The sequence below is a fragment of the Microtus pennsylvanicus genome, chromosome 6 (genome assembly GCF_037038515.1).
Source record: "Microtus pennsylvanicus isolate mMicPen1 chromosome 6, mMicPen1.hap1, whole genome shotgun sequence".
In the NCBI taxonomy this organism is placed as follows: Eukaryota; Metazoa; Chordata; class Mammalia; order Rodentia; family Cricetidae; genus Microtus; species Microtus pennsylvanicus.
In genome coordinates, this window is record NC_134584.1 from 85,767,157 (window position 1) to 85,791,811 (window position 24,655).

The window sequence follows — 24,655 nt, forward strand, 5'->3', positions numbered from 1 at the left end:
GCACGCCAGGCTAGCCCTCACGGCGGACTTCATTATAAACTTTTTAATCAAGCAGTTTGGTAGCATTCCTGGTGCAGTGCCACCATCACCTCTGCTGAGCTCCAAGACATTCTTTTCATCATCCCAGAACTCTCTAGACCCCTGATTCTAATTGCTGGTGACAGCCCGTATTCATAGAATGGGCACTGGGTTTACTTTTCTAGTTTTGGGGATTTGGAGCTCTCTTCCCTGGTAGATGATCTTGGCACTCGAGTGTGGATGTGGGGATGCCCAGCTCCGTGCCTACTTGGGGTCTCTGTGTCTCCAGAGTGCTCAGGCAGCTGGTGCTGTCCCCTGTAAGCCTGGTCCCTACCAGCAGTCTCTGCTAATCAGAGCAGCAGGTACAGAGTCGGCCCTCCAGGGTGGCCGCAAGCCGGATTCATCTCGGCCGGATGTCTTCCCCGTAAATATTTAATAAACAAGACCTACAACTGGCCATGCTGAGAATGTTTGATAGTAAAGTTAATGAGGGATACGAGTGACAGGCGGCCACAGTCCCCTCCTGAGCCCGGCAGAGGCAGGAGCTGAGAGACGGCCCTGAGGACAATGGTGACCACTTCTTCTTGAGGTCACTTGATATTTATGTGGTGGTTGGGGAGACACGAGGACAGGGAAGGTGTGGACATGGAGGGAGGTGAGGTTGGGAACAGTGATGGGTGCGGGGGGGGGGGGCGTAAAGGAGATGAGGGAACTGGAGAAGGGAAGGAAGGAGAAGTGCTGAGGTGGAGAAATCCCACCGCCGCTGTCCCTGGCCACTTCATCCTGGCTTCTTATTTCCTGTCTGTTTCTCATTTCCTCCCTGCAGGTTCCCATCCCAGGCCTCACCCTGTTTCATTTCCTGAGTCTGTTTACTTTCTGCTCTAACATCTGCTCTCTCTCTCTCCCTTTCTTTTACCCTGCCTTTGTCTTTTTGTTCCTGCTCTTTCCATAAACTGGTTCTTGATCTGTATCTCTTTGTGATGGGACTGTGGGTGATTCCTATCTCCCAAACCCCCTTCCCAGAATGCATAGAAAGACACAGGCAGAGGCCAAGGGGGAAGAGAGAGAGAGAGAGAGATCAATACAGACCAGGGAGCAGGCTGGATAAGGATGGAGAAACAAAGAACAGTTTGGTATTTTCAAAGTTTTATTTTTAATTATGTGTCTGCGCACATGAGTGCAATTGCCTGAGGAGGCCAGAAGGGGGCATTATATCCCCTGAGCTGGAGGGACCTGTTGTTGGAGCCACGCGCCATGGGTGCGGGGAACAAAACATGGCTTTTTTGCAGAAGCTGTCTGTGCTCTTACTCCTGAGCAGTTTGAAGACTAACAGTAACTTGGTCATTTTTGTTGCCCAGGGGTTCCTCATCACCTTGGTACATTACCAAAGCCTGATAGCTCAGTGCATTTGAACTTTATGTAAATGAAGTTGTCTTGTGCAGGAGGAACAAACATGTCTTTTTTTTTAGATTTGGCCCCTCATTCCCCTCCCCAAGCACCACTCTGGTTTCCGATGAGGAAGATGGTTCCTTTGGAGAATTGTTTGTAGATCTGGTTGCCTCTGTGGGAAACTGCCGGACCCTCGGTTACCATAGACTCATGTGAAATGCTGCTCACGTGTAGTGCAAGGGGGTCAGCTTGCACTACACTCTTCAACACATGTCCTTTGTTAGGAAAACGAAACCAAACATGTGGCCTTCCTGTGGGTAGTGGATGATTTCACTTTGTTTGCTCTCTTGTGATCCTGCCTCACATCTTGTCCATCTTTCCAGGTATATTTGTGTGTGCATGGCCTAGTGCGTTGTGTGTCTTCCTACATGTGGAGGCTGGAGGATACCCTCCATGCCATCTTCGGGGACACCATCTACCTCTTTTGGAATCTCTCACTGAATCTGGAACCTTCCAAGTCAGCTGGGCTAACTAGCTTGGATCCTCCTGCTTTCCTGGCCCTGGAATTATAAACTTATGTCACAGTATCCAGACTTTTTTGTGGGTTTTGGGAATCAAACTCCAACATCTAGATTTTTATGTGGGTTCTGGGGGTCAAATTCAGGTCCTCATGCTTGCACAGGCAATTCGGCTACTTACTGAGCCATCTCCAGCCCTCCATCCTTTTTTTTTAGTAGTTTATTTTTTTGCTTTTCATTTTTTCAATATTGATTCCTAGGTGCTCTTTATATATTCTGGGAATGCCTTCATCATTTATCATATGCGTCCTCTGTTTTCAGATAATAACTATCATACTATTACATCCTTCTAAACACTTTTCCACATTCCATGTCTTTTGTTTGACAGCTGTTAATTTGAGAATGAGGAATTTAAACATTTTTTTTCTTGGTAGTTGTTGAGTTTAGTATCTTACTTAAGAAATCCATTTCCACTCTGGGGCAAGGACTATATTTTCTGTTATTTCTGGAGGCTCCACTTTTGCTCTCTTCTCATTGGCACGGCGTTGGCTTTTACTTGCGGAGTTAGGGAAGGGTCTGATTCCTCATCACTCCTGGAGAACTGTCCTGGATCATCAAAAAGGCCTCTGACCAAAGAGTTCTGCAAGACAACTTCCTCCAAACCTTTTAATCACATTAGGGGAGGCCAGAGGACAGCCATGGGACTTGGTCCTCTTTTTCTATCACGTGGGTCCTGTGGAATGAACGCAGGTCACCTGACTTGGTGGCAGATGCCCTTGTCCTCTGAGCTCCTCACCAGCCCAGACAGCCTGTTCCCTTTCTGCTTCTTCCCTTCTGGTTTGAGCTTGCCCTAAGCCTTTTGCTCCATGACTTTTTTAAAGTTAATTAATTTTATTTGTGTGTTTGGTGCATGGTGGGGGGTGGTTGCAGAGGTCAGAGTAGACATAGGGGCCCTGCTCTGTCACTCACCACCTGAATCCCTTGAGACATGGTCTCTTTCTGAACCTGGAGCTAAACTGATCAGCAAGCCGCAGAGATCCTTGCTTCTCTTTCCCCCACAACACTGCAGTTACAAGCATATGAAGCTGTGCCCAGCTTCTAATATCAGTACTGGGATTTGAACTCAGGTCCTCGTGCTTCACAACAAGTGTTTTTATTCACCGAGCCATCTCTTCAGACCCTGGAGCATCATACTTTTTAAGTTATATTTTTGTTTATTTGCTAATTTATTTAGTGTGTTGGGTGTATATATGATACAACATGCATTTGGAAGTCAAGACAACTTGTGTGTTTCTCCTTACACCATGTTTCTCCTTACACATACTTGAAGTGTTCTTGGATTAGGTTTACAAGTATGTTTGTGTCTATGTTCATAAGGAAAATTTGTTTGTAACTCTATTTTTTGGATCTTTGTGTGGTTTAGGTATCAGGGTAACTGTGACCTAGGAAAAGAGTTGGGCAGCATCGCCTCTGGTTCTATTTTGTAAGAAAATTTGAGGAGTATCAACATTATCTCTTTTAAAGTCTAGTAAAAATCTGTACTAACCATCCTGATTTTTTTGAGGAGGGGGCTTGGGAGAATTTTAATTGCTGCTTCTATTTCATTAGGAACTGTGCGTATGTTTAAACTGAAGATAAGCAATTAGTTATAGATTGTTAAAAAGTGTGCTAGGCATAGTGGCACAAGCCTTTAATCCCCAGCACTCAGGAGACAGAGCAGTTGGCTCTTTGTGAGTTCTAGGTCAGCCTGGTCTATTTAATGAGTTCCAGGACAGCCAGAGTTGTATAATAGAGAGAGATTTCTAAAGCACCCAAATATAAATAAAATAAAATGAAATCTATCATCAAATTTCACATATATAGTTGAGTACTTTTAACTACAGTAACAATGATATACATTAGACTTCTAAAATTTATTCTTCCCAAATAACTGAACTTTTGTACCATCTTAGTCAGGGTTCTATTGTTGTGAAGAGACACCTTGACCGCAGCAATTCTCATTACTTAACTCCAATGCTTAAAGGACAGCATTTAATTGGGTCTTGCGAGCAGTTTCAGAGATGCAGTCCATTGCAGTCATGGGGGGCAGCATGGCAGCATGCAGGCAGACGGCCCTAGAAAAGTTGAGAGTTCTACCCCCAGATCCACAGCCATCTGCAAGAGAGAACATCACTGACCTGGTGTGGGCTTTTGAAACCCCAAAGCCCCCCCCCCCCCCGTCTCCTGAGTGACACACATCCTCTAAAAAGGCCACACTTTCTAATTTCTCTCGTGTAGTGCCACTCCAGAATGACCAAGCAAACAAACATATGAGCCCTTGGGGGCCGTTCCTATTCAAACCACCACACACTCTTTAACCAACATCTCTTCATTTTAAGAAATAATTTTCAGTCTTAAACATTTCTTTGCCAAAAGTATTTATATGGAAGGATAAAAAGATAATGTCTAGAGTCATATCTGACACATATTCTCTTGCTGAATAGATCACTGAGATGCTGGGACCAAAGCCAGCAGCTAACGGTGTGCCTGTTCCCAAGCCACATGAGGCCCTTCTAAGGCGAAGACAGGAAAGTGTGCTAGTGGCCAAGCAGCAGGCTGCATGCTTGGGAAGATGGGTTCTGACAGGCTGGGATCCCACAGCATCAAGCAGGAGATGGAAGCGAAGGAGAATTGTCACCTGGAGCAGAATCAGGTTAAGGTTGAGGAGCCCTCGGGAGCATCCACATCTTGGCAGGACTCTTTCTGAGAGGCCACCCTACTCTTACATGACCATGCTACAATTTGCCATCAACAATACTACTTGTTTTAGGGAAAATGGTTTTTGCTGACCTTAAATTTGCCCATATAACCAAGGATGACTTTGAACTCCTGATCTTCCAACTGCTATCTTATACCTAGGTTTTGGGTGTGTACCACCATGCCTAGCCAAGAATGGTTTTTAGTAGCAAAGAGTGTAGCCCAGGATATGAACCCTGCACCACAGAGTGCATTCAAGGCCACCTCATCCCCATTCATGAAACCCACATAATGCTCTTTTTCATTCTGCTTTTTGGCCTAGAACCCTTCTGGCCATTTCAGAGCATCTAATACATACTTCTGTGTGACTGACGGCAGCTTCATGAAGCTCTCTGTCCGTTTGTCTTTAGCTGAGAGTGTGGAGTTAAGATGCTCCTTCAGGTTTTCATCTGTTAGTTGAGGTAAGCTTGATTGGCAAACACATCTTGTTGGCACACAGTGGGCAAGACAGTTGTCTGCCAGGACGAGGATCTGAGGGACACTTCAGTAGACAGCACTGGAGCTGTGTGAGCAGGGTCCCTGTCCTGACAGCGTTTTCTCTTACTGCAGTACTCTTACTGCAGTACTGTCTGCTCCCAAAGGACAACCCCCTTCTGACCGAGGCGACTCTCCCACAAGGCCAGGCAGGAGACCAACGTGTTTGCCCCGACTACATAGCTGGCATGTCTCCTTTTGCGGAAAATGACATCTCCAGCCTCTCAGCAACCCTGCAGGTCCAGGAGAGCTCTTTAGGAGCTGGGCAGAGATGCTTAAACCCCAATACTTCCAGAAAGAAGTTTGCAAAGAAAAGGTGACGTTGCAAGCCCTGCAGGCAAAGCAGATTGCAGATGGATGCTGAGGAGGCCTGGAGTACGATCCCCAGTATCTGCTGCAAACATGCTACACAGAAGCAGTCCTGGCTTCTCTGGACTGGCTGAGACTTTGTGCTGTGTGGAGTTGCAGTGTAATATGACTACCCTGTCTGTGAGCATCCAGAGCCCGGATTCAGACTCGGTCATGGGAAGGGAGCTTGAAGCAGAAAGAAGGGTGCCCTGGAGCAAACACCGAGCCTTAAGTTCAAAGGAAGAAATATCCAGATGGTAATCTTTTTCCTAACAAATTTGATGACCAGCTCAGGTGCATTTAAATTCTTGTATCTTTGGTGGACATGGATGCTAACATGACATATGCCTGAGAACCAACTATATAGTTTATTTTTGTCAGAAATTAAGAGCATTCTACAATAAAATTAAATTTGTTTTTTAAACTTTCTTTTCCCAAAATAAGAGAGTCCAGTCATCCAGGAAACTCAGTCTAGTAAATCTCCATTGCAGCCTTTTATTTGGGTCCACGTTTGACTAACATTTGGTGTCTTTTTACATACAGCTGTAAAGTATGCATCTTCCAGGGAAAGGGTGGTCATTTACATAACTACAGTGTATTAATCAAATTCAAGAAAATTCCTTCTATTGAATATTTACTTGGTCAAGGATGGTTCATTTACATCAGTTGTTTATTGTTTTTACAGCTGCCTAGTACTCCATCATGAAAGTTACCAAGTAGTTCAGGGCATGGAGGAAATGATATCAATGTTGGGCTTCAGGTGACTTGACCAGATTGTCATGGTTAGTATCCAGACACACCCTGGAGCAGGCCATGGCCTGCACCCCGCATTGCACTTGCCTGCATAGCAGACAGTACCCTGTCCCTGTAAGACACAAGCTCTGCCCACCCCTTCTCTCCTCCTTCTGGTAATTCTCTCTCCCTCTCTCTCTCCTCTGTCTCTCCCATTCTCTCCACCCTTTCTATTCCCTTTATCTCTGTCTACATGGTGTATTCTGTCACCGCTGTGGTCCTCACCCGCCATGGGACCTCCTAAGGTCCCAACTCACACTGCATAATAAGAACAAGATGTAAGCTCAGTCTGTACGTGCATCTAAACAGTGTTTGCACTTGCGGGAATGCACTTGTGAGAATAAGATGAATGCTGGGCCCATAGGGGCCGGCTGAGGGGCTGATACCCACCAGGAGCCTAGCATGCTGGAGGAAGCAGAGGCTAGAACCCGGGCACATCACACCCTGCTTCCCCATTTCACCTCATTCCTCTGAGATACAGAAAAATAAGGCAGCATTGTATTAATAGCTTCACTTTGTCTTACCATTTCATTGTATTTACATTTAATAAATAGTCAGGGCAGTGTTGGCTCACTCCTTAATTCCAGCACTGAGGAGGCAGAGGCAGGTGGATCTCTCTAAGTTCAAGGCCAGCCCAATGCACACAGAACAAGTTCCAGGACAGCCAGGGCTACACAGGGAAATCCTGTCTTAAAAAAAAAAAAAGAAGAAGGAAAAGGGGAGCTGGAAGATAGCTCAGCAGGTTAGAGCACAGGCTAGGTCACTCAGGAGGCAGAGGCAGCCAGGGCTACATAGAGAAATCCTACCTCAAAAACAGCACTGGTTGCTCATTCAGAGGATTCCTAGCACCAGCACTGGGCTCACAACAATCTACCTATAGGGCCCAGTCATGGTAAGTTCAGCAGAGTTTACCATAAGGCAATACTTGGTTCTAAGAAAGACCATCCAGGAAGGGACCATCGAGAAAATACCTAACACTCCAAAGTCCAGCACTCACTCATCCCCTGTGTATGTGGATGGAAGGTGTACTCCAAGGCCAAAGTATTTCATGGCTGGTGTATGTGTTGAAACCTCTGTCATCAGTTGTGGCTTGAATCTGAAATGCCAGTTTTGAATGTTTGCTTCCTCGCTGGTGGTGCTGTTTTTGGGAACCTGTGGAGCCTGCAGGAAATAGAGCCTCACTGGTAGAAGCAACAAAGGCAAGGGCTTTGGGGGTTACACCTGCCGCTGGCTCCTGCCCTGAACTCTGGGGTCTCCACCACGTGTGTCTCATGCCATCACCTGAGCTGCCCTACCATGCTCTCTGTGCACTGATGGATGGGACCCTCAGGAACCACGAACCACAATAAGTCTTCCCTGAAGTCAATTCACTCAGGCTTTGTGGTCACAGCAACGTCAGAAAACTAACAGACCCTGCCAGCACACTTCCCTGACTTCAGCAAGCCATGCTAACTGAACAGGGGACTCTGCACTGAATGTAGCCAAGCCCTGACATTTCCTTCACATACTATACATTCTTGCTCTTGGCTGGTGCGATCTAGTAGAAGCCAGAGGACAAGGGAGCTTGCTTATGGGCCTGGAGCATGGCAGAGAAGGGAAGAGGTTGGGTTTGGCATGTCAAATGAAAGGAAGCCAACCCAACCCAGCAAAGCCAAGAGTATTAGAAGTAATCCTTCACCTCCAATATTCCGACTCTGGACAGCTTCCGTTACTGGCTAACTGCTTTAGAACTATTCTTATGGGAAGCGATGAACTGGACATCAGGTGTTTGGGACAGAATTCTGCCTACATTTATACTACACAGTGTTGTTTACTTTTATTCACACCTGTATAAATATCGGTGGTTTACATTTTACTTGCTAGTGTCTTCTGAAATTGATGGAGACACCACCATCCTCATTCTTGTTTTATCCAGGGAGAATACAGTCTGTTATAATGTTTTGATATGCCCTCATTTGCATGTGGCCACTGAACCAAACTGATGTGGACTTGACCCAATTATTTCAGCCATCTTCACATTGGATTCTCATCACCGTGCCATCATTGAACTGAATGATCACAGACACCGGTAAGAGGACTTTACCTCTGTGGGATGGGCTTGGCTTTGCATAGCTGCTCACCTTGCATAGAAATGTCGGCCTCAAAATCAGCTGAAAATCACGGGAAGGGTGCTACTGACCCACTCAAATTCATTCCATTTGAATTTTCGGGTTGCACTGTTATGGGCTTTTTTAAACAGTGCGATACGATGTGACAGGTGCTGAAATCAGGGCCGTGTGTCTCTGGAAGAGCAAATGGGTGACAATCTCTAGATCTGAAGTTCACAGGAACACTGAGTCAACCGCGCTGCTGTGAGGTGAGAGCCATATCTGTGCCTCATGCGTTGAGAGAGAGAGAGACAGAGAGAGAGAGAGAGAGAGAGAGAGAGAGAGAGAGAGAGAGAGAGAGAGAGAGAGAACGGAGGGAGGGAGGGAGAAAATTTTGACCTTGATAGTGACTTTTGTGAAATAATGGGTAATACCCAAGAAAGCTTGACAGCCTAGTTTCTTTCCAATAATAGTTAATCTCTAATATTTCTAATAATGAGCTTTTGTTATATTATTACATATTGCATTATTTATATATTGTATTTATTCAGGATTTAAAGAATTTTTAGCTTTGGGAAGAGACTGTAGTTTTCGTAGCCAGATTATTTTAAGATTGGGAAATTTAATTTTTTTAGCCTGTGTGTGCGTATGTGTGTCTGTGCGCGCGCGCGCGTGTATACCATTTTTCTTCTGAGACAAGGTTTCTCTGTAGTTTTGGAGCCTTTCTGGGTTTTTTTTTTTTTTTTTTGGTTTTTCGAGACAGGGTTTCTCTGTGGTTTTGGAGCCTGTCCTGGAACTAGTTCTTGTAGACCAGGCTGGTCTCGAACTCACAAAGATCCGCCTGCCTCTGCCTTTCGAGTGCTGGGATTAAAGGCGTGCGCCACCACTGCAGACATGTATACCAAGTCTTAAAGACTTGTTTAGGGGCTGGGTAGCTAGCTGGGTGGGTAATGGGCTCGCTGTGCAAATGCACACACATAAAGACGAATATGGTAGCATTGGCCTAACCCCAGGGTTCTTATGGTGAGACGAGAGAACAGGCAGCAGAATCTCCAGAAGTTTGGGGACCACTTAGCCTGGCACTCGGGATGCACAGAGCAAGAAGCCCTGACTCACACAGGTGGGAAGTAGGACTGGAGAGAAGGATCAGTAGTTAAGAGTATGTACTGCTCTTGTAGAGGACCAAGTTCTGTTCCCAGCCTTCATGTCATGCAGGTTGATGTTCTATCTCCAGATCCAGGGCATCCAATGTCCTCTTGTGGTCTGTTTGTACTCACAATCACACACACACACACACGCACGCACATACTTAAATTAATTTTTTGAAAGATGCATGGCAAAGATTGTCATTGAAGCTATATTCTGACCTACACATGCCTGACTCACACTCAGGTACAGGAGTACAGGTCACACACAGACCTGCACATGCATGCACCCACGCCCATATACAGGGGTACAGTCACACACAGACCTGCACATGCATGCACCCACACTCAGATATAGGGGTACAGTCACATACAGACCTGCACATGCATGCACCCACACTCAGATACAGGGGTACACGTCACACACAGACCTGCACATGCATGCACCCACACTCAGATACAGGAACACAGATCACACACAAATATCGCTGACACACAAAAAGATAGGCAATAGTTGATAATACTTCAGTTTCTTGTTATGGAATCCTGTTGGTAGAAATTTACATCTCCAAAATGATATTTATATTACTGTTTGGAGTAGGTGGGCCTTCTGTCTATGTGTTACTTTCGTTGGTTAATAAAAAAACTGCCTTTGCTTTTTGATAGGGCAGAATTCAGATAGGTGGAGTAGACTGAACAGAATGCTGGGAGAAAGAAAGCAGAGTCAGGCAGATGCCATGACTCTCTTCTCTGAGACGGACACTGGTTAGACTCATAAGCCACGGTCAAGTGGCAATACAGATATTAGAAATGGGTTAGATCAATATGTGATAGTTAGCCAATAAGGCACTGGAGATAATGGGCCAGGCAGTGTTTAAATGAATACAATTTGTGAGTTGTTATTTCGGGTGTTAAGCTAGCCATGTAGGAACCGGGTGGGACAAAAAGCAGTCCATTCCCCTTTTACAACAACTGATTATAAATATTTGTTATGTGGCATATAATACTGTATTTATTATAAGGGTCACATAATCTACTTGAATATTGAGTTAAATCAACCGATTCATGGCTGCTCTTTCTTCCAAAAAAAAAAGAAAGAAAGAAAGAAACACTAGTAATTTTATAGCTTATATTTCAGGTACAATTTTATCACTTTTTTTTTTACTTTGCCCAGTGGAACCCTCTAGTCACAATTTACATGCCTTCTCATCATAGAATCTCTAACGATAAAGAGTGAACATTGGTCTCCCAGGGTCTTTGTATAGCACGAAGATACACATTTCTTCTTCAAAAGCAGTTTAGAGGCATGCTCTCACTGTGTAGCCCAGGACGGCACCCAACTGGAGTTGCTACACTCTCACCCAGGAGTGTGAGGTTATAAAAGCACACTCACACCTCGCCTTTAAAAGCCCCATTGAAGACTTGACCAGAACTGGACAGTTGGCAAACGCTCACAGACAAACAGATAATGTGCACAATGATATGTATGGGCAAATATTTTAAACAGTTCATCCATCAGAAAACCTGGTAAAATTGTTGCCATATTTGTCTTGAGGCTTTGAATAGTTCCCAAGACACTGTGACTTTCTTTATGCCCCGGCTTTGGAATGCACTGGCCGTGAAGGTTTTCTGAAGGTGTTCCAGCCATCCAATAAGCATTTGCTGGAGCAGTGGTGGTGCATGCTTTTAATCCCAGCACTCGGTAGGCAGAGACAGATGATATCTGCCATTTTGAGGCCTGCCTTGTCTACAAAGTAAGTTCTAGTACATTCAGGGCTGTTGCACAGAGAAACTCTATCTCAAAAAACAAAAACAAATAAACAAAAAACCCCACACCAACCAAGCAAACAAAAAGAGCATTTAATGAGCACGTGCTTCTGATTAGCGCTTAACTACGGGGAACCATGCGTCCTTTTCCTTGGTTGTGAACCCCCTTGCTTAGAATGCCCGACCTTCTTCTATATGCCTGATGAAACTGTCTCTCGTCCTGTCATCTTCACTCATTCTATGCCACCTCGTGCCTTGCTGAGAAGACATCAGGTGTTTCTTCCTTTGATGAGTACAGTAACCCTTCCTCAAGAAGCCTAGCAGCAGGGGTGTGAATGGGATGCAGGTGGCAGAAAAAGAGGATGTGCAAAATGGCATCTTAAAGAAGGATCTCCTGCTGGCAGCTAGGTTGAATCTTCCGTGGTCTCTCAGCACTTCCCTGAGTGTGCACAGTGTTCAGGGATTCACCTCCTGGAGCACAGCCATGATGTGTCCAGAGCCGGTTGGCGAGATACTGTCCTAGAACATTGTGTCCACTTGTACCACCACACTGCGCCTCCAGTGTGTGTGTGTGTGTGTGTGTGTGTGTGTGTGTGTGTGTGTGTGTGTGACTTGTAAGTCCTCCTTGTTGCTCAACAGGACGGTCTGGTGACCAGAGAGTGTCTTTTATTTCATTTGGGATTTTGCAGTGTTTAACAGGTAAGACACACTCCAGCCAGCGGCTAGTAGACATAAGAATATTTTATACATTTGATTGCACGATGCTGGCGTAGGACACTGTTCCTCATGGCTTATTCTCTCTTGTCCAGCTCTACACCTGTCCTTTATTCTTCAAGCATTGAACATGATTCCCAAGTCAATACCAAGTGCATAAATGATTATGGGAATAAATATTAGATACAAACCTCACCTTTGACTCCCGACTCCTTTATAACATGGTTGTGACTCAGAATCTTAGTGACTGGCGTAGACTAGCATAAATGTTACTAATGTTCTATGTCAATATTCTAACTGACCCTGCTATCTAGAAAGATGACTGTTTACGCTGTAACGTGTAAGCATGCGCCGAGTGCTGCCGTGGTCTGCGGTGTTACACACCTACAGTTTCCAGACTGTTTACGCTGTAACGTGTAAGCATGCGCCGAGTGCTGCAGTGGTCTGCGGTGTTACACACCCACAGTTTCCAGGACTAAAGCTATGGGTGAGCACAACTGTTACCTCGTGTCTCAACAGCACTAATGCACTTTCTGAGAATCGTGAATCCCATCGTATCCAGCCGTGCACCTAAAAGGAAGAGGCATAAAATGCTACAGGATGAGTAGTTACTGCTTCTTCCCCTTTTAAAATAAAGAAAACAAATTTAAGGTAATGGCACTTTTGCTTCATTGTCTGAAAACTGCTGAAGGCTGTGCACTGCCCATGGAAATGGCAGAACTGGAAAATGTATTTGTTTGTAGGAGAGCCTCCATGCTGAAAATCAAAATGTCCAATTCTTAGAATTCAACTTGCAATATAAAATATTTTAAGTTAATAAATACAGAATATTTTAAACAGTAAAAGAAAATAATACCAATCTTTAAGGGAAGCTACATAGAAATAATCTCCATATTTTGCCAAAAGTGCTAGGAGTAGCTCAGTTAGAGAAAACTCGAAACATGAATGAAGGCTTTTCAATGTGAATCTGAGCTTCTGATTAACAAGGGAAAGTTTCTGTTAGATGCTTCCTGGGCAATGAGCGTTCTGATAATTTTCACTGTACTCAAGCTTTTTAAATGATTTTATTATTTTCATAATTTAAAATAGATGATTTGTGTGATTCAACAGGCCAATCTGAAAATGCAATTTTATATTTTTTCTAACATAAATGTTTGCTTATGACCAAGCTGGCATATATTTGGAGATTTTGCTTTTGTTTCAAAACTTTAATTAAAAATAGCGGCACTCCAGCCCCTGCGGTCAGGCCTAAGGGACCACGGCATTAACACAGCTTCCTGGGGACTTTTAATCCTTAGGTATAAACTGGGTCCAGAATCTGTAACACTAGGCTTAAAGTGAATTTTTTGTTAGTTTGTTTTTTGTTTTTCAAGACAGACTTTCTCTGTAGCCCTGGTTGTTCTGGAACTTTCTCTGGAGACCAGGTTGTCTCAAACTCAGAGATCCACCTGCCTCTGCCTCCTGGGTGCTGGAATTAAAGGTATGAGGCACCACTGCCCAGCTTTCAAGGGAATTTTAATAGTTAAAATTGAACAGCTGTGTCCAGAATCCACTACTGATAACACTTTATAGAACACAAGTTATCTCTTCCTGATTTGCAAACCATTCCAGGGGGTTATTTACAGTTCTTTAGGATGAACAAGAAAGGACAGAGACAAAGGGGAAAGGCCAGAAGGAGGGACACACGAAGAAGGGCTGGAGAACATCAGTATAAGAAAGAGGAAGAACACACTCCCCTGCAGGAGCACCTGCCAACGTCCAGTACCAGACTATAGATCTGTAGTCTTCGAATCGAGAATTAGCAGAAGTGATCACAACTGTTTCTGTTACACAGTCTATGGCTTTGCTAAGTGCAGCCTTAATTCCACCAAATCTACCAAAAGTGAGTACAAAGCGAGTGTGCCACACTGTGCCGTTTTTGTCTCCTATCGGTACTCCCTGAGTACAGAGGTGGGAACACTTTGTTTTCCCTGGCGCGGATCCTTGCCATGCAGTACGTGAACAGCTCAGCACGTCCTTGCCACTGCTGTTTTCCAAAGTTTAAGAGTATATGCCGTATATAGCAAACACTCAGAGGCTGCAAGACTAGAAGCTGTCAAGGGCTGACAGGAATAAATACCTGGGTTGTCAAAAATTAAACCAAAGCAAGAAAATTAAAGCCATGGGTTTATGAAAGAAGAGTTCTCAGTCCTGACTTCCTGCCAGAATCACAAGACTGCCAGAAACACCATCCTGCACAGAACCACAGTCCAAGGAACAACAGCCTCCACAGAACCACAGCTTCCACAGAACCACGGGCTCCACAGATTTACAGGCTCCACAGAACCACAGCCTGTACAGAACCACGGACTGCACAGAAACATCAGCTGCACAGAACCACAGGCTTCACAGAACCACAGGCTCCACAGAACCACAGCCTCCAAAAAACACAGTCTGCACAGAACCACAGTCCACAGAACCACGGGCTGCACAGAACCACAGCCTCCAAGAACCACAGCCTCTACAAAACATGGGCTCCACAGAACCATGGGCTCCACAGAACCACAGCCTCCATAGAACCACGGGCTCCACAGAACTATGGGCTCCACAGAACCACGGGCTGCACAGAACCATGGGCTGCACAGAACCACAGCCTCCACAGAACCACAGCCTGCACAGAAACTGCTCTATATAATAAGTTCTCACACAAGGAAATCTGCCCAGTAACTAGGGGTTCACCATCCAGCTGGGGCCACTCTTATTATGTATTACTCACTGTGGCCAAGGATTACTGTTTCAAATATCTGAAGTAATTCTTACATTCACCTTAACATTTTTCTTCCTTTCTCTTGCTCATTGAACATGGCTACCGTGCACTACAGCATTAGGACCTTTGCAGCACCCAGCGCCTCTCAACCAAACATCACCATGTTCCAGGAAGTACTCCATCATTTCTACTGAGTGACTAGCGGCAGGATGAGGAGGCCTGGAAGCAGAGGGCCAAGGAGCAGCCTCTTCCACAGGCTCCTGAAGCTTCCATCAGAAGCTTTCTCAGCGCCATTCACAACTGTAGATCTAAACTACGAAAAGACAGGAGGGGAGCTCACAGTAACGCTCGGGTGGGCAATGAGGGCTTTAAAAAGGTGCAGACTGAGCCCCAGCAACTGCTTGGGGTTGGTGACATCAGGAGAAGTGAACACTTACCTCCTTGTGGTCTTGGAATGATGGCTTTATTACAAGTATGGATAAATGGCTTTATTACAAGTATGGATGCGCTAGTAAAAGAAAGAAAGAGAGAACACTTTCAGCAAATCAACTCAAGGAAGGCATGCAAAATTTCAATTTTATGAACTTATTATTAGATAATGTAGCACATGAAATACACATTTGGTCTCCACCCCTGCTTTACAGAACAGAGTTCCCTCACGCCTGGAACTTCCTGACAGAAATGTTTTGCTATTCAGGAGCCCTTTGGGACAGCTCTAAATTTGTGCTAAATAAGCAGCTTGGGAAACGAAACCTGTGTAGCATAAGGATGAACTAGACAGTCCACGGGAGAAAAAGCTTCACATTGGGCCTCATCCCCTGACTCTGTAGGAGCAACAAGCTTTGATGCCCCACCCCCGCTGAGAGTGCATCCCACGCTGGGGTGGTGGCCCTCCTGCAGGGGCATAGCATTCTTCACCACCCACCCGCACTGCACACCCAGCCCTATGCACGGCTTCAGCATGCCCGCTCTGGGGTTGTATTCACCAATGACCACACCCAATTTATACCATAGTGTGCTGCAAAGACCAGGACTTGTCACTGGCAGAACTCAAACAGATGTGACCTAGATGTAAATGCCCAACTTGTAAGATCTGCCACCAACACTCCAGACAGCAGTGCCGAGTTGAAGTAAGTTAGGACAGCCAGCTTACGTCAGAACTAGTCAGTATGGGGAAGCCCTGTGTGGAGTCTGCACGAGACTGCAGGGGCGCTGTGCTGTCCGTGGCTAATGACGTACTATGTACACTCATATGCAGAAGCAGTGCATGCAGGACTTTTCTCGGTTTGCTTCTCTCTAAAGAAGCATGCCAGACTGACAAAAAAAGATTACAGAGTCTGCAGTCCTTAAGGAACTTGTTACAAGTCTGTGTAAGCGGGAAACTCTCCACCTTACAGGCACTGATGCATTCCAACCAATGATATCTAAGTCACTGTTTCCTGACTGCTCCTGAATTTCACAAAGGTAGGAGATAATCCATGCCTATGTTTAAGTAAATAAATCTGCGCTAGCGTGGCAGTCATCCGGCTTCTCAGAGTCCTAGCACAAACTACTTGCAAGGCATACAACATCCATAAATGTATGCTACACGTTACAGTCCCCATACAATGTATCACTGAACAGTCTTCCCACAGTCTTGCTGTGGTCTGGTAGGGGAAGCCAACCTGATCATGGGCTCCCGACTAAATCAAACTGGAAGCCCATTTATCTCAAAGACTCAACCATGGATATTCGTGCTACGGAAGTTCACTGTCTAAAGTACTTCTGGGAAGATCACCACGGCTAATGAAGTGTCTTTACCACAGAGGATAAAGGAATAGCATAACTACATCCCAATACTACCAAAACTCTTTTAATTTTGGAGAGAGGATCATTCTCTATAGCCCCAGCTGTCCCAAAACTCTTTATATAAGTCAGGCTGGCCTGTAACTCAGAGATCTGCCTGTCTCTGCCTCCCAAGTATTGGGATTAAAGGAATGTACCACCATACCAGGCTTCAAAACTCTTTTAAAAAATATTAATTATCTGTGTATAGGGGTGTGTGTAAGTCTCGGTGCCTGTGAAAGCCAGACGCATTTGACCCTCTGCAGCTGGAGTTGCAGGCGGTTACCCGCAGCTCAGCATGAGTGCTGGGACCTCTGCGGGTCCTCTGCTGCAGAGCAGTGAGCACTCCCAACCACTGAAGCACCTGCCTGGGCCTCCATCAAAACTCCAGCTAAAACCCTAAGAACTAATTAAATATGAACAGAACGAGAGGCGTGGACAGTCCAACGAAAGAACACTTGCTCAGCACGGTGAGACCCTGAATTCCAGACTTAAGTACAAAAATTAAAAAGTCAGAAACAAAAAGATGGAGTCTGATTCGGGCTCAGATATGGTGACTCCGGGTAGTTCTGACAGGGTGAAACAGTCTCTTTAGAACACAGCAGCTAGGCTGTCACTCTCAGACACACTACCAAACGGCCTCTCATTCCCTGTACTTCCGACAGCATGATTGCAGCTGGGCTCACAGCCAGCCTAAGCAGCACCGCGTTAGCCCCTAAGGAGGCTCTGTTCTGAAGCCTCTTCCATCTTCAAATCACCCCCTACCCTGAATCTTCAAAATCGTCTGTTGCTTCCTACTTACTCTGAATCCTAACACTTTACATGGTATGCCGAGTGTCAATCTGTGTTTTTTTCCTAAAGTTGTCTCCGCTAAACCCCCAACTCAGTACATGACCTGCCGATTCTGAGCCCCAAATGCCAGCAGCACTCAGAAAATAAGGCAGTGCTGAAACCAAGTGCCAATAGAGGTCAGGTTCCCTGGGACCCATGTCGCACCCTTTAGTCCATTCCTTGAAACTGTAGCCATACAGAGGCCCAGTCTCTAAAAGGTTACTCAATGCTGCAAAGCAAAACCATTATATTAAGTATCAGGCCCATGTGGGGAGTGGTTGCTAATGCTGCCATGTACTTACTATCCCATCTAAAATACACGGCAAGCATTTAATGTACTTGCCATCTCCCCCCCCCCCCCCAAAATCTGGTAAAATAGAAATTGAAAGTTTTGCTGGCTCAAAGCAAAGTCAATCAGACGGTAAAGTTAAGGAAGGTCAGAACTGAATTCGAACAATGTCCCAGCCATGGGTGTTCTGCAGCTGCCCCAAGCTAATCTACTAGAGAGTTGCATGGCTTCCAGATGAGTTTAAACACCAGTTCCGGCAAAGAACCGTTCTCAAATGCTATAAAACAAAAATAGCTTAGAAATGAGCCAAGTCGGCTATCCAGGATTTGAAATAAAGCTCTGATATTCTTACAGCTTCTTTTCCACCCAGGGCCTCCAGCCACTGTTTCCTTTCTTCCTCTGAAAACACCTGCATGGTCAAGGGGACGCCAGGCCTCGAAGACAACAGGAAAACATCAGGGCACCTGACGTCAACACAAAACCCCTTCTTCTGTTTCCAGACACTTGACACAGGGTTTAAATGTTTTCATTAATTTCAACTACAATAAAAAACATTTAATGTAAAATCTGCTATCTAGACAATTTTTATACATGAACGCATTATTGCACAACCACTCCTAGGAATCCCCTCCAGAACACAGGGTGGGGTGTCTTTCTATGGAGTTCAAACCGGTCTTGAATTCAATATATTGCTATCCCTGCCACCTGAGTGCTGTGATTACAAGTATATGTGACCCTGCTGTGCCAGGCCACAGATCTTTTGATCCTGCAAAACTAAGTCTCTGTATACCACACTTACTTCCTACCTACTGCTCCCCACCCCGGGGCAACTTCCACAGTATACATACACGTCTGTCTATCTCTATACACTTCTATACATACATGCCTATCTCTATAAATCGGGTTAATCTGAGTGCTGCAGGAAAGGAAATCCCATCCTATTTAGAGTGGCCACACCTGAATCCTAGTATGATTTTTAAAAGCCAAAGCTTTAAAGTTTGAACTTGATTACAGCGGATTGGTGAAGTAATTTATTATATATTCACATAACCAAGTGCTAGGAGGGTATTTAAAATTACAGTGTAGAAGAATATTTAATGATATAGAAGTGTTTCAATATAATGCTAGTGAAAAAGACATGGAGTTTAGCTTGGCTGAGTGCTGGGTTTTTTAGGTGTTGAGTTTATTAATTTTTTAAAATATATGTAAGGTTACTTTGACAGCAGTAATTCCTGATAAATTCAGCCTGACATTTTGCCTATAAAATGTTTCCTAACGCTGGGTGGTAGTGGCTCACGTCTTTAATCCCAGCGCTCAGGGAGGTGGATCACACAGGCGGATCTCTGTGTGTTCGAGTCTAGCCTGGTCTACAGAGTGAGTTCCAGGACAGCCAGAATTGTTACACAGAGAAACCCTGTCTTGAAAAACCAAAATAAAGACAAATGTTTCCTGAAATTATTAACACTATTTTATGACTGCTACTCAAGCTCTTTAAGTATTTTAAGGTGCCATTTATCTGTGTCCAGAATCAAACTCATTAAAATAGCAAAGCTGTTCTTATGTCTCCATTTTTATTTTTAGTACAAATCTTCTATTTCTCACATTTCTTGCATTTAAATTTCCTCCTGACCATTTCTCTTGATCCTCTTCCACTTAAAGAAGGTTATTGAGAAAAGAATAGCTAAAGAGAAGCCAGGGGCAGGGATGGTGACCTCCCCTCCACATCTTTTTTTTTCTTTTTGATTTTTTGAGAAAGCATTTCTCTGTGTAACAGTTCTGGATGTCCTGAACTCCCTTTGTAGACCAGGCTGGCCTCATAGACGTGTGTGACACCACCACCCAGCTTGGCCTCGATGTCTTTAATCCTAGAACTTGGGAGGCAGAGACAGGAGAATCTCTGTGGGTTCCAGGCCAGCCTGACTTACATACCAAGTTCCAGCCAGGACAATATAGAGTAACCTTGTCTTCAAAAACAACAAAACAAAAAAACAGGTGAAAAGGGTACTTTTGGTTAGTTACGGCTGTCTTTCCTTTCTTTTAAGTGTTTGTTTGTTTTGTTTTAGCATTACATCATCTTCCCCCAAAAGAAAATTTTTTTTCATGCTATGAAAGTGACCTTAACAGGATATTTTCTGGATTTTCTTTCCTGTGCTGTCACTTGAGGGCCTTGCTGCTCTCTGGTCCTGAGGTGGCGCAAGCAGCTGTGATTGGCTCCTGTGTGCAGTAGAGGAGAGCCTACGTAGTCACACCTTGCTTATGTAGATGTCCACCTGTTTTTCCTTCCCTTCTGGGGTTATTTAAGAAATCATGATTGACTGGAGTTACCAGAACTCTTGTGAAACTCTGGAAGGAGCGCCGTTGATAAGGGTGATGCTGTTTCCAGCTCCTTCCTTCAAAGCTTGATCAGCGTGGAAAAGCATTTTGACAATTCTTCCTTCCTCCCTCTTCTTTTGGATCATCTTCGCCCCACAGTAGAGAGGAGGCTGAAAGACACTCTGTATCTGCTTATGTGAATCTTTGTCCCAAGCTTATTGTTGAGACCCCTTGGTGCCAGTAGGACAGTTTGAATTCTCTTTCTGGACACGTTCAGGAGTAGTCCACGTGGTCCTTCCGTCCTTCACTGTCTCACGTGCATGTCTGTAAAGGGTAGTACACAGGCCTAGGACCAATCCCACTGAGTTCTGCATTTAGTGTGGTAACAACTTCCTTTTCCTAAATACCATTTTTAATTTTTATTATTATGCGTACGTGCACACACATGTGTCCCAGGGTACCTGTGGAGGTCAGGTATGTACTTCAAGTGTGTAGGTCACTGGGATCATGATGTGGGAAGGTCATATGTCTATCTGTTGCTTTCATTGGTTAATTAATAAATAAACTGTTTGGCCTGATAGGTCAGAACATAGGTGGATGGAGTAGACAGAACAGAATGCTGGGAAGAAGGGAAGTGAGCCAGACACCATGCCTCTCCTCTCCAGGCCAGACACGATGAAGCTCCAGCCCAAGATGGACGTACACTAGAATCTTCCTGGTAAGACAATACCTCGTGGTGCTACACAGATTATTAGATATGGGCTAATGCAAGATATGAGAGTTAGCCAGCAAGAGACTAGAGCTAATGGGCCAAGCAGTGTTTAAATGAATACAATTTGTGTGTTGTTATTTCGGGGCATAAGATAGCTAGGCAGCCAGGAACCAGGCAGCAGGAACGCAGCCCGCAGCTCCTTCTACAGGATCAAGTTTAGGTTGCTGGGCTTGCACACATGCTTTACCGCTGAGCCTAGTGCTGGCCCAGTGCCTGTTCTTCAGGAGGGCTCACACAAAAGCAAATAACAATGCTGGAAGGATCTCAGTGGCAGAGTGTTGGCCCAGCACGTGTAGGGCCTAGGACTGAGCAGCCAGTGCCACCAAAAAGAGAAGAAAAGGAAGAAGAGGATATGTAACTAGAAATGAACTCCCCTGCTCTCTTGGTTTGAACGAAAATATTTTTCAATCTCCCTGATATTCCTAGAATATGTTGTTAGTTGGAAAAGAGGTGTACCTTTGAAACAGTTTTGATTCTTTCTTTCTTTCTTTCTTCCTTCCTTCCTTCCTTCCTTCCTTCCTTCCTTCCTTCCTTCCTTTCTTTCTTTCTTTCTTTCTTTCTTTCTTTCTTTCTTTCTTTCTTTCTTTCTTTCTTTCTTGAGATAGGGTTATTTGAGTTCTGGCTACCTGGAACTCTTTACATAGACTTGGCTGACCTTGAATTCATAGATATCTATCTACCTCTGCCTCTCAAGTGCTGGGATTAAAGTTATACACTACCAGGGCCGGGCAGTGGTGACGCACGCCTTTAATCCCAGCACTCAGGAGTCAGAGGCAGGCGGCTCTCTGAGTTCAAGGCCAGTCTGGTCTATAAAATGAGTTCTAAGACAGTCAGGACTACACAGAGAAGTCCTGACTTGAAAAACAAAACAAAAACAAAATTGCCCTGCTTTGACAAAATATTTTGAAGGTTAAATGAGTCAATCTACAAGTAACACAGAACACACAGAACATGCCTGGTGCATAGTGTTCATCATGTTGGAATGTAAGAAGTCTCCTGGATGTAAAGACCACTTATATGCTAATAACCCCAAATAAATTTTTGCTGTACTCTAGACCTCTGGACTCACATTCAGTGGATACTTAGCAGTGTTGCCTTCTACAGACCCAATCCCCACTCCTGGTTCTAAGCCTGTCTCACATCCAGCCCCTTTCCTGTTATTAATGTCAACAATAACTTTCCAACTGTGAAGGTCTCCACAACTTGGAATTAATCTTCAGTCTTCTTCTCTCATACTCCATAGTCAATTGTCTTCCTGTGAAAATAGAGCAGGAATCTGACCTTCATTCCCCTCCTGCCCCTGCTTCCACTTCTTCCACTGCAATCCCCTGCCTCGAGCCACTATTTATCTCTAGCTTAGATACTGAAATAGATTCTTGATTCCCTCTTTATATCTTAGAATAAAGAAGCCAGCGTGAGCCTTCTGTAGGAAACCTTATCATTCCTTTGCTTAAAATTTTTTGATATGCCTCCGATTTGTACCATAGTTTTTTGTTTTGTTTTGAGACAATCTCATTCGTAGACGTGGATGGCCTGTAAATCACTATATAGACACAGGCCAAGCTGGCCGTGAACACACCGAGTTCAGATTCTGCCTATTGAATCCTGGAGTTACAGGCATATGCCACAACGTAGAACATGCAAACACTTTCTAAATAGTTATATAGATATGTATTTGTAGATGTGCATACTAAAAATTTTAAGGTCTGGAAACAAGCCCCTAATTGTTTCCTCTTACCTGAGAGTGATACTATTACAAGTCATGATTAAAAAGATTGACTTTTGACCCAAGAAATTATGGAAGAACTACCCCAAAAGGCAAATAAATGGTTTTTTTTTTTAAACAAAAACAAGGGACTGAATAGGTGACTCTGCAGGTAAGAGAATTCGAGTGCATTCTGTTCTTGCAGAGGATCCAAGATCTTAGCATGCACAAAAGGTGGCTCACAACAAACTGTCACTCCAGCTCCAGGGGATCTAATGCCCTCTTCTGGCCTCCTAGGGCTCCTGCACTCATAAACACATACCTACACACAGACACATACACATAATTGAAAATAAAATAAACTGAGCCAGGCATGGTGGCACATACCTTTGATCTCGGAACTCAGGGGTCAGGAGCAGACAGAACTATGTGCTCATGAGGCAAGCTTGGTTGACCTAGCAGTTCTAGGGCCGTCAGTTATAGAGTCGGCTCCTGTCTCAATTCTGGTGGTGGTGGTGGTGGTGGCCATTATGAAGATGATGAAATAAATCCTTTAAGAATCAAAACAAAACACTGGAAACAGTCTCAATGTGTAAGAAAAAAACTAAGAAATTATGTTATAGCTAGACTGTGTATAACTTTACAAAGTTAAATATGTTTTTTTTTTAAATAATTACATACTGGTTTTGTTTTGGCTTTGGTTTTTTGAGACAGGGCTTCTTTGTGTAGCCTTGGTTGTCCTGGAACTCTGTAGACCAGGATGGCCTTGAACTAATAGAGATCCACCTGCCTCTATTAATGAAAAAAACAAGAAATAGCAAGGACACTACAAGATTGACTTTGCAAATGTCAACTCTATATAGATAGAGGAAACCCTTAGAAATACAAACAGCAGCTGCCAGGTAGGAATCACACATAAGTAACATACCTTAAGGCTGATCCCTCATAGAAGAGCCAGGCTACTTGCTAGTAACGTGTTCAGAGCACAGTTGCAAATTCTAATGTGCACTTGCTGCAATGTTCTACAGTGACGGCTTAAGCAGTCACCTCTTTTGTGGGGTACAAATGAGTCACAGAGTATTCATGTGATTAGAAACTCCAAGTGTAGCATTTCGCTGAGAAATGCAGTTATCTGTTCTCGGCTTATCACCCTTATCCAGAGCCAGCCGGTTCTATTAGCCTATATTCGATAGGGGAGTCTAACCATAAACTCCACAATCCTGATCTCTGTATTGAATTCCACTACTTCTCTGAAGGTGCTTGTTAGCAAACGTGTGTGAGATGCGGTAATACGCGCCCTCTGGTGGACACTGAAAGATATGCAAGACATTTTCAGTTGTCAAATGGCAGGGCCTTCCTTTTGGAGCACAGGGGTGGTAAACAGCCTCCTGTATGCAGAACACTTCCATAAAAAATGCCAGTGGCTTGGGCTGGATCCTGGCAAGAGTCCCAGCAGCATTCTTCTCTCCTGGGGCGTTCCTAGTCTCTGGTCCCATCCTTGCTACTGTACAGTGCTGTCCCAGGCCTTATTTGCTCTCTTCTAAAAGCCCATGGGATGAGATTGAGTCGCCATGGCCCTGGATCTACCTAGCGCAGATCGTTTGTGAGAGGAGCAACAGTGGCGTTCATAGATGGACGAAGCGAAAGCAGCACCGTTCTCCGAGAGCTCACGTCCTAGGAGTCAGTTCTCACGTGTGATCCTTCAACCTCTGAAGGACCTAGAAAGCATCTCAGAGGCTGAGGTCAACACCATCTTAATTACAAGATTGGGCAGTATTTGACGTCTTCACTGATTCACATCTGGACTGGTGCACTAGTGTGAATCCAGGCGGCTGTGCGCTGTGCTCGTCACCCGCACACACCTGCCAGGGAATAAAGGCTGGACAGCATTCCAGATGCCACTAAAGAAGCACAGAAGTTGCTGCCTCTATTGTCTGCGTCTTTAATGCACGTTGTTCTGATACCCTAGGTGGCAAAACTCAAGCTACACATAAAATACTCTGCTACAGGCAGAGTCTGAGGCTGATCTTGAACAAAAGTTACTAAATAAATGACTTCTCATACTTGTTAATATTTTACTTTAGAGGAGAATGGGATAGGATGCATTACCAAACCATCAGTGTGTCT

General features: G+C 44.6%; 1 protein-coding gene across 2 annotated transcripts in view; it reads left to right on the forward strand.

Moving 5' to 3' along the window:
* Positions 1–24,655, forward strand: part of LOC142852167 (uncharacterized) — a 117,165-nt gene that overhangs the window by 79,861 nt on the left and 12,649 nt on the right. The window contains exons 1-5 of one of the 2 annotated variants that reach the window (XR_012910936.1): positions 5,729–5,800; positions 6,229–6,325; positions 8,251–8,403; positions 8,593–8,691; positions 20,633–20,769. The gene's annotated coding sequence lies outside the window, so the exon portion shown is untranslated. Of the gene's footprint in view, positions 6,326–8,250; positions 8,404–8,592; positions 8,692–20,632; positions 20,770–24,655 lie in introns of those variants that run through there. The other variant, XR_012910935.1, reaches the window with a different exon arrangement.